The sequence below is a fragment of the Ceratina calcarata genome, unplaced genomic scaffold, assembly GCF_001652005.2.
Source record: "Ceratina calcarata isolate Rehan_Ccalc_2016 unplaced genomic scaffold, ASM165200v1 scaffold209.2, whole genome shotgun sequence".
NCBI lineage: Eukaryota > Metazoa > Arthropoda > Insecta > Hymenoptera > Apidae > Ceratina > Ceratina calcarata.
Window position 1 is genome coordinate 108168 of NW_017142569.1, and position 4665 is coordinate 112832.

At 38.1% G+C, this 4665-nt stretch overlaps 1 protein-coding gene across 6 annotated transcripts in view; it reads right to left on the minus strand.

The window, feature by feature from the left end:
• SCCRO4 (DCN1-like protein SCCRO4) overlaps positions 1 to 692 on the minus strand; it is a 4741-nt gene extending 4049 nt beyond the window's left edge. The window contains exons 1-2 of one of the 6 annotated variants that reach the window (XM_026811272.1): positions 462 to 692; positions 22 to 233 (exon numbers count right to left, since the gene is read on the minus strand). The gene's annotated coding sequence lies outside the window, so the exon portion shown is untranslated. Of the gene's footprint in view, positions 1 to 21 lie in introns of all 6 variants that reach the window. The other 5 variants (XM_026811274.1, XM_018019845.2, XM_026811273.1 and 2 more) reach the window with 5 other exon arrangements.
• Between the last annotated feature and the right edge of the window lie 3973 nt (positions 693 to 4665).

Below are 4665 nucleotides of genomic sequence, written 5' to 3' on the forward strand. Positions count from 1 at the left end.
GATAATGAAGAACTTACTTACCACGCAGCAATGAGGTGTAAGTAATATAAAAGATTAGTAAAATTCAAAGACTCCGTGATATAACTGACGTATATTGTTTAAAATGACATCCTTTCGTCTCAAGGAGCTGAGTTCGAGGTTAGGCTCGTTAATAAATTGCAGTATCAAATAATTTTCAATGTCTCTTGCTTTCGTTTCAACCACTTTGTACATGTGATGTTGCAAGCAAATACCTAAGAATTGACGCAAATTTCTGCGATGAAACGATCCTGGATTATATTTTCAACACGAAAATAGTAGGATCAAGTTTGCATGTATCACAGCTGATGTACGCGAATTATATTTTTTGGCAAGATCAATTGCATTGTGACATCAGATTTTGAAGGAATGGATCAATGACTAGAATATTATTATGAAGAAATACATAAAATTACAATGTGAACTGAAGAGACCCTCCCTACCTTGTTCAACGAACCACTAGAACAATTGTACCAGAAATGTATTTCTCACAGTCCAGCATAAACATTAATATAAAACTTGCTTTACAGATCAGTCTATAAAAATAATATTAAACGTACTGTCACCGTCATCAAATATTTAACTAATCTATTAATTTAGATGTTTTTTACTACCTAAACGCTGCTCAGTTAAATGGAATTTTTTTGCAGCTCAGCTTTATTTCATTTTATTCCCGTTTCAAGACTAGAGATGGCGTTCAGAATCACTAATCGTGATTTTCACGGTGATCACAAAATCGCGATCAAGATCCATGCGATTATACTTGATCATGACCGTGATCATGATTTTTTATTATAACTGGACTTGCTATAATCGCGATATTCATATTTGTTAAAGTAGTTTGAAATAACTTTTGATTCTTAAAACATCCGATATGATTTAAACAATATTTCTACTTATTTTAAAAAATAAATATATTAATACTTCTTTATTTTATTATCAATTTAAGGGATTCGGTAGCACCCTGAAGGCTTGTTTAATGTTCGGCAGATGGCATGACCGACAAGTTACCGCGTTTCATCTATGGACCTGACGGATGGTGCATGAAATAGGTGCATGAGGAATGCGAGAGGATGGATTTTCGAAGACAGAAGCGGGAAGCAAGAGCCGGCATATTAGGGACCCCTGGATGAATAATCTTACCTAATGTGACTTAACTTATACCTCATGAGAGATAACGCGCACACCATCATCGTATACGTTATCGCTTTTGAGACACGGAGTTCGTCCGCAAATCCCGATACTCTGGCAGAATATGCCGTTTGATTCGTCTCAATCCGACTTATGGTTCCAGAGACATCGTCGTGTGAAGAGAGCCATAATTTTTTCGGCGTCGCTATTGTTGTCCTTCTCGCACGTAGTCCGACTAACGGACCTACCCCAATCTCCACCAACCGGTCTAGACGCCAGCGAAACTAGGTCACTATGTCAGTAATAGCGAACGCTGCACCTGAACTTTGGGAACCCATATCTCCGAAACGAAATGAGATATTGAGATGAATCAAAAGCAAGTTCTTTCGTCTAAGCTTTCTCTATCAATTGAGAGGTTGTCAATAAAAAATCAATTTCCTTGTATTGCTAAAGCGATCGGTAGCGGGAGCGTACTTGCTCCTCCTTCATTTATCTATCATCGCGCAGGACTATTCGGATGATCTAAGAAGGGATGATTCTGGATCTCAATTTCTCACCCTCAGGATTAGTCATTTGGTCAAGTTATGAAATAAAAATGTCAACATCATTTCCATTCATTCTTTAATTACAATTTATTTATTTTTACAATAACTTACATTGAAGTTAGATTTGAAACTCTTAAAAGGGATTTAAACGAGAAGGAAAGGTGCGGGGTTATTTTTCAAGGTTTAAACAACATATTTTTATCTAACAAATTGAAACATTAATACTTAATACCGACAAAATATATATCGGTTAGTATGTCTAGGTGGAGAATGCAATAGTACATTATATGTTGTACTTTTTACAATATTTCTTTTTTCTTCCTTAATATGCGCTAACGATTAAAGATATAAATAACAGTTCTTAATATGTACACGCATGTATCGGCGCCGGCTGCAAAGCATTCAATACGGAATATCAGAAATACTAGTAAGTGCAGAGATGTTTCGGTGTGTAATAATTAGTGAGGACTGTTGCATCGTGTTTTCAGTTCAGTGTAATTAGAAGTACAACTTGATAATGTTACTTCCTTAATGTTCAACTGTATACTTCTTGAGATTATTGCCGAGAGTACACGTTATTTCTGTGGACTTTAGTTTGAAATTTCTCAGAGTAGCATTCATTTAAAATTTAAATCATCTTTATTGCTCTCTTTTATTCAAATTTTCCAATGAATATATTTATTATAATCTGCATTCACTCTGTTCAATATATTATTGTACGTATTTCACAAATTAATACACTATTATACATACAATTAATAATTAATTAAACTATCAAATACCTTTGATGTCAAAATAGATACAGCGATGTTATGAATATTTCATCTTCAGTCTCTATTTTTTTTAGAGAATCAGGTACTTTTCGCGATGTTTAGGACATCCAATTTTGCTGTTGAAATTTTTCGACACGGTCTCGTCAGAAAATTGCGGACTATTTGTGTGATGTACGAACATCCGCGGCCGGCCGGTCGTTCTCTCTGCGTCGTGTTACATACCAGAGCAACGCTTCATTCATCATTCTGGGCAGAGTACAGTTTGCGGATTCTGTATTCGTTTCCGCGCGGCGAGAGCGACGGCACTTCATTCTTACGGATTATGGACCATTCACACTTTTCTTTAATAAAACGAGGTCTAGCAGCTATTCGAGGATGCACAGCTCACCCATATTTCTCGTCTACGCTCGCACTCGTCTGGACTAGAAGTTGTCGGAGCCCTTCGAGATCCGTTTCACATGCTTCTTTAAATTTTTTAGTACGGCACTGAATCTTGAGTCGTTTTTCGAATGCAGAATTTCTCCGCCTGGTACGTAAAATATTTTCGCCGCTACGGTAAGTGTGAATGGACCATAACATCGGATATGCTGAGAGACAGGTCAAACTACGAGCCGAAGCATTTGAAGCGTGTCAGCTTCCTCGGGCCCTTATTTGTGTTTGCCTGAATTTTCATGGTCCCGATTTTTCTCGTTAGTCGAGATTCCTCGCTGCCTTCTTTTCCTGTCGGCTCGTCAACAGGGAACGAAAAATAAAATATTCATCCCTTTTCCGTGGGATTTACAAAGTAACAGAGCAACGTGCAATAAGCTTCCGTAACGCTACTTTCGTATGAAATTCGCGGACGTTACAACTAGGAACACAGCTGAGTTGACAATCAAGAATGTTTTCATAGAGTTCAGACGATCAAATGCCTGTCCCTTGTTTTCGCTGCATTCCACTTTTTGTATTATACATACATTCGCGGTGGTGCGAGATGGAGTATACCGCATCGCTTCAACGAAAGAATAAGCAAAGTTCTGAAGTTCGTAATGAATAATTAAAGTTGTGCTGCACGGGGAAAGTTGAGTGTATCCTACATTTTAGCAAGATATCTCTTTTCCTCTTAAGTCGCAAGGTTTCTCTGGTTAAGATTTGTGAAATCGTTTCATACGTACACCGAGGAGAGATTAATAATGAGTGGCAGCTGTTATAGTCATTTACCTCCGACCTCCTCGGTGCCGATTATCGCCTATTGTGTTTTGAGCTCCATTGAGCCCCAGTCGCTGTCCCAACGATTACACATGCACTGCCAGTCTTTAGTAGTATCTAGTATCTCCTCGGTGATATATACAAAAGTTTATTTTATGTTACTAAGGGATGTTTTCACTATTTACAGAATTACATTGGTTTTCCCATCATGTAACTCATTTAATTTTAATACTCGAATTACTTTGTATTGTAAGAAGAATCTTTATTGTTTTTCTTTATCGCTCTATAAAAGTAGTCTAGCCCTTGCCGTTTCGATGTAGGGAGGATACAAGTAGACAAATATTTTTACATTTTGCATTTTGTTAGATCTTATTTATGATGAATTATGAGAGGTATCGCGTTACTGTATCAGGAAGTGTTCTCCTCTTGAATGTCAACGTCAAAGCCGTGACATGATCGACTGCGAGAGGTAGCCAGAGTTGCGCTTGCGAAATTTAAAGGCATCGCCATCCGTTGTCCGGGATAATTAAATGTCTATTGGAAATTCGTCGGGGAGGTGGCGGCCTCGTCTATCCGTCGAGAATTGATTGAATGCTTCGACGAGCTCTCGTTCACCATCTTGAATCACAGGTGTCTGCCGCCGGCAGATCCATTCTGTCATCGCAACGAACTACTTTTCCACCATCGAGGTAGACTTATCGTCGCGCACTTAATTAATCAAATGGGTATCACTGCCTAGTATTCATGCGGAGTTCGAAACCCAGTTCCTGATGTTTTTATGGGCGAGGTCTCGCGGCACGCAAATCTGCTCTTGACTTGCATTTGTCATCCTAATTGGTATAGGCAGATATTTGCAAGCTGCCGTGAATACGAACTCGAGAATTTCGTCCGTAGACTTTTCGATTAATTCTCCGATTCAAATTTATAATATCCCATATTCCGTGCGAGGGATAAAAAAAATGATTTCGTGGGAGATAAATCAATACTTGTACAGAGTACAATTTTTTTTA